Source organism: Neovison vison, chromosome 7 (genome assembly GCF_020171115.1).
Source record: "Neovison vison isolate M4711 chromosome 7, ASM_NN_V1, whole genome shotgun sequence".
Lineage (NCBI taxonomy): Eukaryota > Metazoa > Chordata > Mammalia > Carnivora > Mustelidae > Neogale > Neogale vison.
Genome location: NC_058097.1, coordinates 60844695 through 60860730, shown reverse-complemented (window position 1 = coordinate 60860730; position 16036 = coordinate 60844695).

Sequence of the window (16036 nt, the reverse complement as noted above, 5' to 3'; positions counted from 1 at the left end):
TCTCAAACACACACATGCATACACACAATGAAATTATACGTGCCCTTCCTGAGAATAAAAAAAGAAACAATATTGTATCATGCTACCAAGAAAGACACCAAACTGGGCAAGGAAATTCCAGAATGGAAAGACACAGAAAGTTCCCTCACATAAACTCCAATGTGAATCTCTAAACAAAACATTCACAGATGAGATTCAGCAATGTATAAAAAGGACTCTACATCATGACGGCACTGGATTTGGGGGGTAGGGGAAGGCAGAGTAGCTGAAAAATTTAAAACTCAACCAATATAATGTAGTGCATTAACTGTATAAGTAAAAATGACCTTCTCTGAAAAGCAGTCTGAGGGGTTTGAAGTGGCAGGGTGGTGGTGGGAGGTTGGGGGAACCAGGTGGTGGGTATTAGAGAGGGCACGGCTTGCATGGAGCACTGGGTGTGGTGCAAAAATAATGAATACTGTTATGCTGAAAATAAATTAAAAATAAATTAAAAAAATGACCTTCTCACAAACCAGAAGGGAAGGAGATCGGGAGATGGGTGAACAGGTGTACAAACTTCCAGTTATATAATAAAGGTGCCCCAGGGGTGTAACATACAGTTTAGGGAATATAATCCATGATATTGTAATAATTTTTTGTGTGACACATGATAACTGCACATCTTATAGTGAGCACTGCACAATGTATATAAATGTTGGCTCATTATGTTGGACTAATATATGCCGGCTATAATTAAAAACTTAGTGCAATTGCAGGATGTTAGGTTAGCTCTATTTTTAATTTCTTCAGAAATCTCCACCCTGTTTTCCAAAGAGACTGCACCAACTTGCATTCTCACCAACAGTGTAAGAGAGTTCAGTTCCCCTTTCTCCACATCCTCCCCAACACATGGTGTTTACTATCTTGTTAATTATGGCTATTATAATGGGTGTAAGGTGGTATCCCAATGTTCATAGTAGCAATGGTCACAGCCAACCAACTGGGGAAGGAGCCTAGATGCCCTTCAACAAATGAATGGATAAAGAAAATGTGGTCCTTTTATACAATGTAGTATGATGCCTCCATTAGAAAGGATGAATACCCAACTTTTGTATCAATGTGGATAGGACTGGAGGAGATTATGCTGATTGACAGAAGTCAAACAGAGAAAGTCAATTATCATATGGTTTCACTTACTTGTGGAGCATAAAGAATAACATGGAGGACCTTGGGAATTGGAGAGAAGTGAGTTGGGGGAAATTGGATGGGAAGACATATCATGAAAGCCTGTGGACTCTGGGAAACAAACTTAGGGTTTTTGAGAGGATGTGGATGAAGGGTTGGGTGATCCTGATGGTGGGTATTAAGAAGGGCACTCATTGCCTGGAGCACTGGGTGTGGTGCATAAACAGTGAATCTTTGAACACTGAAAAGATAAAATAAAGATCCTTTACCTCTTTGGTTAGGTTTATTCCCAGGTATCTTATGGTTCTTGGTGCTATAGTAAATGGAATCGATTCTCTAATTTCCCTTTCTGTATTTTCATTGTTAGTGTATAAGAAAGCCACTGATTTCTTCATTACCAATTTGGATACCTTTTATTTCTCTCTGTTGTCTGATTGCTGTTGCTAGGACTTCTTTTTTTTTCCAATTTATTTATTTTCAGAAAAACATTATTCATTATTTTTTCACCACACCCAGTGCTCCATGCAAGCCGTGCCCTCTATAATACCCACCACCTGGTACCCCAACCTCCCACCCCCCACCCCCGCCACTTCAAACTCCTCAGACTGTTTTTCAGAGTCCATAGTCTCTCATGGTTCACCTCCCCTTCCAATTTGCCCAAATTCCCTACTCCTCTCTAACGCCCCTTGTCCTCCATGCTATTGGTTATGCTCCACAAATAAGTGAAACCATATGATAATTGACTCTCTCTGCTTGACTTATTTCACTCAGCATAATCTCTTCCAGTCCCGTCCATGTTGCTACAAAAGTTGGGTATTCATCTTTCTGATGGAGGCATAATACTCCATAGTGTATATGGACCACATCTTCCTTATCCATTCATCCGTTGAAGGGCATCTTGTTTCTTTCCATAGTTTCGCGACCGTGGCCATTGCTGCTATAAACATTGGGGTACAGATGGCCCTTCTTTTCACGACATCTGTGTCTTTGGGGTAAATACCCAGGAGTGCAATTGCAGGGTCATAGGGAAGCTCTATTTTTAATTTCTTGAGGAATCTCCACACTGTTCTCCAAAGAGGCTGCACCAACTTGCATTCCCACCAACAGTGTAAGAGGGTTCCCCTTTCTCCACATCCTCTCCAACACATGTTGTTTCCTGTTTTGTTAATTTTGGCCATTCTAACTGGTGTAAGGTGATAACTCAATATGGTTTTTTTTAATTTTTTTCTCCATCTTATCATTTTATTTTTTTTCCAATTTATTTATTTTCAGAAAAACAGTATTCATTATTTTTTCACCACACCCAGTGCTCCATGCAATCCGTGCCCTCTATAATACCCACCACCTGGTACCCCAACCTACCACCCCCCCGCCACTTCAAACCCCTCAGACTGTTTTTCAGAGTCCATAGTCTCTCATGGTTCACCTCCCCTTCCAATTTAATTTGAATCTCCCTGAGGGCTAATGATGATGAGCATTTTTTCATGTGTCTGATAGCCATTTGTATTTCTTGATTGGAGAAGTGTCTGTTCATATCTTCTGCTCATTTATGATGTGTTTGCCTGTTTCATGTGTGTTGAGATTGAGGAGTTCATTAAAGATCCTGGATATCAACCTTTTGTCTGTACTGTCATTTGCAAATATCTTCTCCCATCCTGTGGGTTGCCTCTTTGTTTTTTTGACTGTTCCTTTGCTGTGCAGAAGCTTTTGATATTTTTAAAAAGATTTTATTTATTTATTTGACAGAGAGAGACCACAAGTAGACAGAGAGGCAGGCAGAGAGAGAGAGAGGGAAGCAGGCTTCCCGCTGAGCAGAAAGCCTGACGCTGGACTCGATCCCAGGACCCTGCGATCATGACCCGAGCTGAAGGCAGCAGCTAAACCCACTGAGCCACCCAGGCGTCCGAAGCTTTTGATTTTGATGAAGTCCCAGAAGTTTATTTTTGCTTTTGATTCCTTTGTCTTTGGAGACATATCTTGAAAGAAGTTGCTGTGGCTGATATCAAAGAGATTACTGCCTATGTTCTCCTCTACGATTCTGATGGATTCCTGTCTAACGTTGAGGTCTTTTATCCATTTTGAGTTTATCTTTGTGTACGGTGTAAGAGAATGGTCGAGTTTCATTCTTCTACATATAGCTGTCCAGTTTTCCCAGCACCATTTATTGAAGAGACTGTCTTTTTTCCATTGTATATTTTTTCCTGCTTTGTCAAAGATTAATTGACCATAGAGTTGAGGGTCCATATCAGGGCTCTCTACTCTGTTCCACTGGTCTATGTGTCTGTTTTTATGCCAGTACCATGCTGTCTTGGTGATCACAGCTTTGTAATAAAGCTTGAAATCAGGTAAGGTGATGCCGCCAGCTTTATTTTTGTTTTTCAACATTTCCTTAGCGATTCGGGGTCTCTTCTGATTCCATACAAATTTTAGGATTATTTGCTCCAGCTCTTTGAAGAATGCCGGTGGAATTTTGATCGGAATGACATTAAAAGTATAGATTGCTCTAGGCAGTATAGACATTTTAACAATGTTTATTCTTCCGATCCAAGAGCATGGAATGGTCTTCCATCTTTTTGTGTCTTCTTCAATTTCTTTCATGAGTGTTCTATAGTTCCTCAAGTATAGATCCTTTACCTCTTTAGTTAGGTTTATTCCCAGGTATCTTATGGTTCTTGGTGCTATAGTAAATGGAATCGATTCTCTAATTTCCCTTTCTGTATTTTCCTTGTTAGTGTATAAGAAAGCCACTGATTTCTGCACATTGACTTTGTATCCTGCCACGATGCTGAATTGCTGTATGAGTTCTAGTCGTTTTGGGGTGGAGTCTTTTGGGTTTTCCATATAAAGAATCATGTCATCTGCGAAGAGAGAGAGTTTGACTTCTTCATTACCAATTTGGATACCTTTTATTTCTCTCTGTTGTCTGATTGCTGTTGCTAGGACTTCTAATACTATGTTGAACAAGAGTGGTGAGAATGGGCATCCTTGTCTTGTTCCTGATCTCAATGGGAAGGCTGCAAGCTTTTTCCCATTGAGGATGATATTTGCTGTGGGTCTTTCATAGATAGATTTGATGAGGTTCAGGAATGTTCCCTCTATCCCTGTACTTTGAAGCGTTTTAATCAGGAACGGATGTTGGATTTTGTCAAATGCTTTTTCTGCATCAATTGAGAGGACCATGTGGTTCTTCTCTCTTCTCATATTAATTTGTTGTATCACATTGATTGATTTGCGAATGTTGAACCATCCTTGTAGCCCAGGGATGAATCCCACCTGATCATGGTGGATAATCTTTTTAATGTGCTGCTGGATCCTGTTGGCTAGGACCTTGTTGAGAATCTTAGCATCCATATTCATCAGTGATATTGGTCTGAAATTCTCCTTTTTGGTAGGGTCCTTGCCTGGTTTGGGGGTCATGGTAATGCTGGCTTCATAGAAAGAGTCTGGAAGTTTTCCTTCTGCTTCAATTTTTTGAAACAGCTTCAGGAGAATAGGTGTTATTTCTTCTTTGAAGGTTTGGTAGAATTCCCCAGGGAATCCGTCAGGTCCTGGGCTCTTGTTTTTTGGGAGATTTTTGATCACTGCTTCAATCTCGTTATTAGATATCGGTCTATTCAGGTTGTCGATTTCTTCCTGGTTCAATGTTGGTAGTTTATATTTTTCCAGGAATGCATCCATTTCATCTAGGTTGCTAAGCTTATTGGCATATAACTGTTCGTAATAACTTCTGATGATTGTTTCTACTTCCTTGGCGTTAGTTGTGATCTCTCCCTTTTCATTCATAATTTTATGAATTTGGGATTTCTCTCTTTTCTTTTGGAATAGTGTAGCCAGTGGCTTATCGATCTTATTGATTCTTTCAAAAAACCAGCTTCTAGTTTCATTGATACGTTCTACTGTATCTCTGGTTTCTCCCTCATTGATCTCAGCTCTAATCTTGATGATTTCCCTTCTTATGTGTGGAGTTGGTTTGATTTGTTGTTGATCCTCCAGTTCTTTAAGGTGTAGAGACAGCTGGTGTGTTCTGGATTTTTCAATTTTTTTGAGCAAGGCTTGGATGGCTATATATTTTCCCCTTAGAACCACCTTTGCTGTATCCCATAGGTTTTGGACTGAAGTGTCTTCATTCTCATTGGTTTCCATGAATTGTTTCAGTTCTTCTTTGATCTCCTGGTTGATCCAAGCATTCTTAAGCAAGGTGGTCTTTAGCTTCCAGGTGTTTGAGTTCCTTCTGAACTTTTCCTTGTGATTGAGCTCCAGTTTCAAAGCATTGTGATCTGAGAATATGCGGGGAATAATCTCAGTCTTTTGGTATCGGCTGAGTCCTGATTTGTGACCCAGTATGTGGTCTATTCTGGAGAAGGTTCCGTGTGCACTTGAGAAGAATGAGTATTCTGCTGTTTTAGGGTGGAATGTTCTGTATATATCTATGAGGTGCATCTGGTCCAATGTGTCATTCAATGCTCTTGTTTCTTTATTGATTTTCTGCTTCGATGATCTGTCTAATTCTGAAAGAGGCGTGTTAAGATCTCCTACGATTAGTGTATTCATATCAATATGACTCTTTATCTTGATTAACAGTTTTCTTAAGTAATTGGCTGCTCCCATATTGGAAGCATAGATATTTACAATTGTTAGATCATTTTGGTGGATAGTCCCTTTAAGGATTATGTAGTGTCCTTCTGTATCTCTGACTACAGTCTTTAGTTTGAAGTCTAATTTATCTGATATGAGAATGGCTACCCCAGCCTTCTTTTGAGTCCCATTGGCATGAAAGATGCTTCTCCACCCCTTCACTTTCAGTCTGTGTGTATCTTTAGGTTCAAAATGGGTCTCTTGTAGACAGCATATGGATGGGTCCTGTCGTTTTATCCAATCTGCAACCCTGTGCCATTTTATGGGTGCATTTAGGCCATTCACATTGAGAGTGATTATTGATAGATACGTTTTTATTGACATCGAGTTACCTTTGAAGTCTTTCTTTCTGTAGACTGTCTCTATATTTCTGTTCAATGCTATTCTTGGGATTTTTCCTCTTTTTTTTTTCCCATTTATTTATTTTCAGAAAAACAGTATTCATTATTTTTTCACCACACCCAGTGCTCCATGCAAGCTGTGCCCTCTATAATACCCACCACCTGGTACCCCAACCTCCCACCCCCCCGCCACTTCAAACCCCTCAGACTGTTTTTCAGAGTCCATAGTCTCTCATGGTTCATCTCCCCTTCCAATTTACCCAAAAGCACATACCCTCCCCAATGTCCATAACCTTCCCCCCTTCTCCCAACCCCCCTCCCCCCAGCAACCCACAGTTTGTTTCGTCAGATTAAGAGTCACTTATGGTTTGTCTCCCTCCCTATCGCATCTTGTTTCATGGATTCTTCTCCTACCCACTTAAGCCCCCATGTTGCATCACCACTCCCTCATATCAGGGAGATCATATGATAGTTGTCTTTCTCCACTTGACTTATTTCGCTAAGCATGATACGCTCTAGTTCCATCCATGTTGTCGCAAATGGCAAGATTTCATTTCTTTTGATGGCTGCATAGTATTCCATTGTGTATATATACCACATCTTCTTGATCCATTCATCTGTTGATGGACATCTAGGTTCTTTCCATAGTTTGGCTATTGTGGACATTGCTGCTATAAACATTCGGGTGCACGTGCCCCTTTGGATCACTACGTTTGTATCTTTAGGGTAAATACCCAGTAGTGCAATTGCTGGGTCATAGGGCAGTTCTATTTTCAACATTTTGAGGAATCTCCATGCTGTTTTCCAGAGTGGTTGCACCAGCTTGCATTCCCACCAACAGTGTAGGAGGGTTCCCCTTTCTCCGCATCCTCGCCAGCATCTGTCATTTCCTGACTTGTTGATTTTAGCCATTCTGACTGGTGTGAGGTGATATCTCATTGTGGTTTTGATTTGTATTTCCCTGATGCCGAGTGATATGGAGCACTTTTTCATGTGTCTGTTGGCCATCTGGATGTCTTCTTTGCAGAAACGTCTGTTCATGTCCTCTGCCCATTTCTTTTTTTTTTTTTTTCCCAATTTATTTATTTTCAGAAAAACAGTATTCATTATTTTTTCACCACACCCAGTGCTCCATGCAAGCTGTGCCCTCTATAATACCCACCACCTGGTACCCCAACCTCCCACCCCCCCCCGCCACTTCAGACCCCTCAGACTGTTTTTCAGAGTCCATAGTCTCTCATGGTTCACCTCCCCTTCCAATTTACCCAAATTCCCTACTACTCTCTAACGCCCCTTGTCCTCCATGCTATTGGTTATGCTCCACAAATGAGTGAAACCATATGATAATTGACTCTCTCTGCTTGACTGATTTCTTTTTCTTTTTTTTTTCAAAAAGATTTTTATTTTTTAATTTTTTAAAAAGATTTTATGTATTTATTGGACAGATAGAGATCACATGTAGGCAGAGAGGCAGGCAGAGAGAGAGGAGGAAGCAGTCTCCCTGCCAGAGAGCCCAATGCAGGGCTCGATCCTAGGACCCTGGGATCATGACCTGAGCCGAAGGCAGAGGCTTTAACCCACTGAGCCACCCAGGTGCCCCAAAGATTTTTTTTTTTTCCCAATTTATTTATTTTCAGAAAAACAGTATTCATTATTTTTTCACCACACCCAGTGCTCCATGCAAGCTGTGCCCTCTATAATACCCACCACCTGGTACCCCACCCTCCCACCCCCCCGCCACTTCAAACCCCTCAGACTGTTTTTCAGAGTCCATAGTCTCTCATGGTTCACCTCCCCTTCCAATTTACCCAAATTCCCTACTACTCTCTAACGCCCCTTGTCCTCCATGCTATTGGTTACGCTCCACAAATGAGTGAAACCATATGATAATTGACTCTCTCTGCTTGACTGATTTCACTCGGCATAATCTCTTCCAGTCCCGTCCATGTTGCTACAAAAGTTGGATATTCGTCCTTTCTGATGGAGGCATAATACTCCATAGTGTATATGGACCACATCTTCCTTATCCATTCATCCGTTGAAGGGCATCTTGGTTCTTTCCATAGTTTCGCGACTGTGGCCATTGCTGCTATAAACATTGGGGTACAGATGGCCCTTCTTTTCACGACATCTGTATCTTTGGGGTAAATACCCAGGAGTGCAATTGCAGGGTCGTAGGGAAGCTCTATTTTTAATTTCTTGAGGAATCTCCACACTGTTCTCCAAAGAGGCTGCACCAACTTGCATTCCCACCAACAGTGTAAGAGGGTTCCCCTTTCTCCACATCCTCTCCAACACATGTTGTTTCCTGTTTTGTTAATTTTGGCCATTCTAACTGGTGTAAGGTGATATCTCAATGTGGTTTTAATTTGAATCTCCCTGAGGGCTAATGATGATGAGCATTTTTTCATGTGTCTGATAGCCATTTGTATTTCTTGATTGGAGAAGTGTCTGTTCATATCTTCTGCCCATTTTTTGATGTGTTTGTCTGTTTCGTGTGGGTTGAGTTTGAGGAGTTCATTATAGATCCTGGATATCAACCTTTTGTCTGTACTGTCATTTGCAAATATCTTCTCCCATTCCGTGGGTTGCCTCTTTGTTTTTTTGACTGTTTCCTTTGCTGTGCAGAAGCTTTTGATTTTGATGAAGTCCCAGAAGTCTATTTTCGCTTTTGTTTCCTTTGCCTTTGGAGACGTATCTTGAAAGAAGTTGCTGTGGCTGATATCGAAGAGATTACTGCCTATGTTCTCCTCTAAGATTCTGATAGATTCCTGTCTCACGTTGAGGTCTTTTATCCATTTTGAGTTGATCTTTGTGTACGGTGTAAGAGAATGGTCGAGTTTCATTCTTCTACATATAGCTGTCCAGCTTTCCCAGCACCATTTATTGAAGAGACTGTCTTTTTTCCACTGTATATTTTTTCCTGTTTTGTCGAAGATTAATTGACCATAGAGTTGAGGGTCCATATCAGGGCTCTCTACTCTGTTCCACTGGTCTATGTGTCTGTTTTTATGCCAGTACCATGCTGTCTTGGTGATCACAGCTTTGTAATAAAGCTTGAAATCAGGTAAGGTGATGCCGCCAGCTTTATTTTTGTTTTTCAACGTTTCCTTAGCGATTCGGGGTCTCTTCTGATTCCATACAAATTTTAGGATTATTTGCTCCAGCTCTTTGAAGAATGCTGGTGGAATTTTGATCGGAATGGCATTAAAAGTATAGATTGCTCTAGGCAGTATAGACATTTTAACGATGTTTATTCTTCCGATCCAAGAGCATGGAATGGTCTTCCATCTTTTTGTGTCTTCTTCAATTTCTTTCATGAGTGTTCTATAGTTCCTCAAGTATAGATCCTTTACCTCTTTAGTTAGGTTTATTCCCAGGTATCTTATGGTTCTTGGTGCTATAGTAAATGGAATCGATTCTCTAATTTCCCTTTCTGTATTTTCCTTGTTAGTGTATAAGAAAGCCACTGATTTCTGCACATTGACTTTGTATCCTGCCACGCTGCTGAATTGCTGTATGAGTTCTAGTAGTTTGGGGGTGGAGTCTTTTGGGTTTTCCATATAAAGAATCATGTCATCTGCGAAGAGAGAGAGTTTGACTTCTTCATTACCAATTTGGATACCTTTTATTTCTCTCTGTTGTCTGATTGCTGTTGCTAGGACTTCTAATACTATGTTGAACAAGAGTGGTGAAAGTGGGCATCCTTGTCTTGTTCCTGATCTCAATGGGAAGGCTGCAAGCTTTTTCCCATTGAGGATGATATTTGCTGTGGGTCTTTCATAGATAGATTTGATGAGGTTCAGGAATGTTCCCTCTATCCCTATACTTTGAAGCGTTTTAATCAGGAACGGATGTTGGATTTTGTCAAATGCTTTTTCTGCATCAATTGAGAGGACCATGTGGTTCTTCTCTCTTCTCATATTAATTTGTTGTATCACATTGATTGATTTACGAATGTTGAACCATCCTTGTAGCCCAGGGATGAATCCCACCTGATCATGGTGGATAATCTTTTTAATGTGTTGTTGGATCCTGTTGGCTAGGATCTTGTTGAGAATCTTAGCATCCATATTCATCAGTGATATTGGTCTGAAATTCTCCTTTTTGGTATGGTCCTTGCCTGGTTTGGGGATTAGGGTAATGCTGGCTTCATAGAAAGAGTCTGGAAGTTTTCCTTCTGCTTCAATTTTTTGAAACAGCTTCAGGAGAATAGGTGTTATTTCTTCTTGGAAGGTTTGGTAGAATTCCGCAGGGAATCCGTCAGGTCCTGGGCTCTTGTTTTTTGGGAGATTTTTGATCACTGCTTCAATCTCGTTATTAGATATCGGTCTATTCAGGTTGTCGATTTCTTCCTGGTTCAATTTTGGTAGTTTATATTTTTCCAGGAATGCATCCATTTCATCTAGGTTGCTAAGCTTATTGGCATATAACTGTTCGTAGTAACTTCTGATGATTGTTTCTACTTCCTTGGTGTTAGTTGTGATCTCTCCCCTTTCATTCATAATTTTATGAATTTGGGATTTCTCTCTTTTCTTTTGGAATAGTGTAGCCAGTGGCTTATCGATCTTATTGATTCTTTCAAAAAACCAGCTTCTAGTTTCATTGATACGTTCTACTGTATCTCTGGTTTCTCCCTCATTGATCTCAGCTCTAATCTTGATGATTTCCCTTCTTATGTGTGGAGTTGGTTTGATTTGTTGTTGATCCTCCAGTTCTTTAAGGTGTAGAGACAGCTGGTGTGTTCTGGATTTTTCAATTTTTTTGAGCAAGGCTTGGATGGCTATATATTTTCCCCTTAGGACCGCCTTTGCTGTATCCCATAGGTTTTGGACCAAAGTGTCTTCATTCTCATTGGTTTCCATGAATTGTTTCAGTTCTTCTTTGATCTCCTGGTTGATCCAAGCATTCTTAAGCAAGGTGGTCTTTAGCTTCCAGGTGTTTGAGTTCCTTCTGAACTTTTCCTTGTGATTGAGCTCCAGTTTCAAAGCATTGTGATCTGAGAATATGCGGGGAATAATCTCAGTCTTTTGGTATCGGCTGAGTCCTGATTTGTGACCCAGTATGTGGTCTATTCTGGAGAAGGTTCCGTGTGCACTTGAGAAGAATGAGTATTCTGCTGTTTTAGGGTGGAATGTTCTGTATATATCTATGAGGTCCATCTGGTCCAATGTGTCGTTCAATGCTCTTGTTTCTTTATTGATTTTCTGCTTCGATGATCTGTCTAATTCTGAAAGAGGCGTGTTAAGATCACCTACGATTAGTGTATTCATATCAATATGACTCTTTATCTTGATTAACAGTTTTCTTAAGTAATTGGCTGCTCCCATATTGGGAGCATAGATATTTACAATTGTTAGATCATCTTGGTGGATAGTCCCTTTAAGGATTATGTAGTGTCCTTCTGTATCTCTGACTACAGTCTTTAGTTTGAAGTCTAATTTATCTGATATGAGAATGGCTACCCCAGCCTTCTTTTGAGTCCCATTGGCATGAAAGATGCTTCTCCACCCCTTCACTTTCAGTCTGCGTGTATCTTTAGGTTCAAAATGGGTCTCTTGTAGACAGCATATGGATGGGTCCTGTCGTTTTATCCAATCTGCAACCCTGTGCCGTTTTATGGGTGCATTTAGGCCATTCACATTGAGAGTGATTATTGATAGATACGTTTTTATTGACATCGAGTTACCTTTGAAGTCTTTCTTTCTGTAGACTGTCTCTATATTTCTGTTCAATGCTATTCTTGGGATTTTTCCTCTTTTATAGAACCCCCCTTAATATTTCCTGCAGTATCGGCTTGGTGGTTGCATAGTCTTTTAAGTCTTGCCGGTCTTGGAAACTCTTTATCTCTCCATCCATTTTGAATGTCAGTCTTGCTGGATAAAGTATTCTTGGCTGCATGTTCTTCTCATTTAGTGCCCTGAATATATCTTGCCAGCCTCTTCTGGCTTGCCAGGTCTCTGTGGACAGGTCTGACGTTATTCTGATGGGCTTCCCTCTGTAAGTAAGTAGCCTCTTTGCCCTGGCAGCTTTCAAGAGATTATACCTACAATTATAATTTCTCAATTTGACTATCAGGTGTCGTGATGTTTTTTTGGAGTGTATAATCTTGGGTGGAGACCGTTCAGCCTCTAGTACATGAACGCTGGTTTCATTCGCGAGACTCGGAAAGTTTTCATGAAGGACTTGTTCCACGACATCTTCTAGACTTCTTTCTTTCTCCTCCCCTTCAGGAATTCCAATAATTCTGACGTTGGAACGCTTCATGGCATCACTTATTTCCCTAATTCTGCTTTCGTGGGATCTAAGCTGTTTGTTCCAGGCTTCCTCCTGATCCTTTCTCTCTATCTGTTTGTCTTCCAGATCACTAATTCTATCTTCTGTCTCAGTTACCCTAGCTTTGAGAGAGTTTAGATTGGATTGGAACTCATTGAGAGCATTGTGGACCTCCTCCCTGGTAGCTTTAAGCTCCGCCCTAACATTGTGAACACCTGTCTGGTCGCTTTCAGTTCGGCTCTAATCAATTCTGTTTGGTCATCCATGGCTTTCTCCAACCTAGCTATTGCCTGGATAATTGTTAGCCTGAATTCTCTTTCCGACATATTGTCTATGTTGATAGCCGTTAGCTCTGTTGCGGAAGGTCCATCCTCTGTATTTTTCTTCTGTTGGGCATTCTTCCTCCTAGTCATTTTGGTGAGAGAAGACTGAACAGATGTAGCTGGATGTATCAACTCTGGTGCAGTCAAGGTGCACCCTGGAACACTTCCTGATCTCCGTCTCAGAGAGAAGCCTCAGTCTGGGTGCAGAAGCTGAATAAATTCCCCCTTGGACGCTGGCAGTGCAGGTTCCAAGTTAAAGACCCTGGGGGCGCAGGATCTTTTGCTCGTCCCCAAAGCCAAGGCAGTGGCGGCTGTCTGGGAGCTCCCAACCGCCAGAGAGGTTCCAAGCAGCGATCGCACACTGAGATTTTGCCGCCGGCCTGGGCTGGGAGTGCCCGGCTTGCGCGCACCTCTTTTCAGAGGCGGCTGTGGGTCGGGTGCGCGTCTGGGGCACTGAGAACGGGGCGCTGGTCCGTAAGCCGCAGGCTGGGCTTTTGCGCGCCTCTGTCCGGGGAAGAGTTTTGCGGGCGCGTGGCTTAGACTTTGAAACAATGGCGCAGGTCAAGAAGCACCCCCGGGCCTTAGAAACCCAGGAGAGCTGGAGGGACGTGCCCGCGCATCTCAAGCTTTGTGGTAGGGCTAGCGCGCGTTCTGCAGACCGGCGCAGCTCCCATCCCCTCACAGGAGCCGGAACCCACGAGCTCTGGGGCGCGCTGGCGGCTTAGGGACCAGGAGCTGGTTTCTCCGCCGCACTCTCTCTGCCTCCGCGCCGGGTAGGCCGTCTGGGACCGGGGACTTAAGCCCCTGTCCCTAGCCGCCCCGATTCCCACAATTTCCCCCCACAATCCTTTGCTCTTTTGGAGTGCTTTCAACCAGTCTCCAAGTTAATGCTGGTCCCCAGACGCAGGGCACTCTCGCTCATATTGGGGTATTACTTTCGCACCGGTCGCCTCTGGTGGCTCCTTCCCCCTTTTGTTTATCTTCTGATATCAGTCCGCTGTTCCCATTCTGCTTTACCTGCTCATTGGCGTCTTCTGCCCCTGTAGAGATCCAGACGTGTATAATTCTGATCTCAGGCTGATTTCATGTGTGATCGGAGTTCTTTGGTAGGTAATCAGCTCACTTTGGGGTACCAGCTGAAAAGACGCCTCTTCCTAGTACCCCGCCATCTTGTCCCCCCAATCTGTTTGGAGATTTTTAATGACTGTTTCAATCTCCTTACTGGTTATGGGTCTGTTCAGGCTTTCTATTTCTTCCTGGTTCAGTTTGCTAGAGCATTTTTAATTTGGCCTGATTACATCTCATTTCTGCATTAAGACATTCTCTAGTGTCTTTCATGCTTTTTTCAAGCCCAGATATTAACTTGATCATCGCTATCCAGAACTCCATCTCTGACATTTTACTTTATCCATATGGATTACATCTGTGTTACCTCTGGTTCTTTGCTTTGTTGTGAATTCTCACTTCGAGTCATTTTGCCCAGACAAGAATGGATGAGGGAGTGAGCAGAATCAAATATACCAAATATATGGGGGGCTGGGTGGCTCAGTGGGTTAAGCCCCTGCCTTTGGCTTGGGTCGGGATCTCAGGGTCCTGTGATCAAGCCCAGCATTAGGCTTTCTGCTCACCAGGGAATCTGATTCCCCCTCTCTCTCTGCCTGCCTCTCTGCCCTGCTTGTGATCTCTCTCTGTCAAATAAATAAATAAATTCTTTAAAAAAATCTCAAATACGACCCAAACAAGACAAATCCAGAGAGGTCAGAAATGAAAGCAGAAATGGAAATAGAAGAGGGGCATGATCTTCTTTTTCCTGAGTGAATTTTGGTCTGTGTTTGAGATTTGATCCTTTTTTGACACTAATTTGAGATTAAGAAACTTGATCTCAAAATTGCAAAGAAAGCAAAACTTACATAAATACACAAGTAAAATTGAAGAGCGAGAGGAGACAAAAAATGACCAACATATGTATAAAATGTAGATTAAAGTAATGAAAGTTTAAAAATGACTTAAATACATGTTGATAAAATAGGAAAATAATTAAAAAGAGAAACAAGACCTCAACGTGAGACAGGAATCCATCAGAATCCTAGAGGAGAGCATAGGCAGTAACTTCTTCGATATCAGCCACAGAAACTTCTTTCAAGATATGTCTCCAAAGGAAAGGAAACAGAAGCAAAAATGAACTTTTGGGACATCTTCAATATCAAAAGCCTCTATACAGCAAAGGAAACAGTCAAGAAAACAAAGAGGCAACCCATGGAATGGGAGAAGATATTTGCAAATGACAGTACAGACAAAAGGTTGATATCCAGATTCTATAAAGAACTTCTCAAACTCAACACACACAAAGCAGATAATCATATCCAATGAAGACATTGGCTTTCAGACACATGAAAAAATGTTCATCATCACTAGCCATCAGGGAAATTTAAATTAAATCCACATTGAGGTATTACCTTACACCATTTAGAATGGCCAAAATTAGCAAGGCAGGAAACAATGGGAGTTGGAGGGGATGTGGAGAAAGGGAACCCTCTTCCGCTGTTGGTTGGAATGCAAGTTGTTCAGCCACTTTGGAAACAGTGTGGAGATTCCTCAAGAAATTAAAAATAGAACTTCCCTATGACCCTGCCATTGCACTACTGGGTATTGACACCAAAGATACAGATGTAGTGAAAAGAAGGGCCATCTGTACCCCAATGTTTATAGCAGCAATGGCCACCGTTGCAAACTGTGGAAAGAACCAAGATGCCCTTCAATGGACGAATGGATAAGGAAGATGTGGTCCATATACACTATGGAGTATTATGCCTCCATCAGAAGGGATGAATACCTCTGGGATTCTGTTGGATTCATTTCTCACATGGAGGTTTTTTATCCATTTTGAATTTATCTTTGTGTACGGTGTAAGAGAATGGTAGAGTTTCATTCTTCTACATACAGCTGCCCAGTTTTCCCAGCACCATTTATTGAAGAGACTGTCTTTTTTCCACTGTATATTTTTTCCCATTTTGTCGAATATTATTTGACCATAGAGTTGAGGGTCCATATCTGAGCTCTCTACTCTGTTCCACTGGTCTATGTGTCTGTTTTTATGCCAGTGCCATGCTGTCTTGGTGATCACAGCTTTGTAGTAAAGCTTGAAATCAGGTAACGAGCTGCCCCCAGTTTTATTTTTTTTTCAACATTTCCTTAGCGATTCTGGGTCTCTTCTGGTTGCATAGAAATTTTAGGATTATTTGCTCCAGCTCTTAAAGAATACCGGTGGAATTTTGATTGGAATGGCATTAAAAGTAT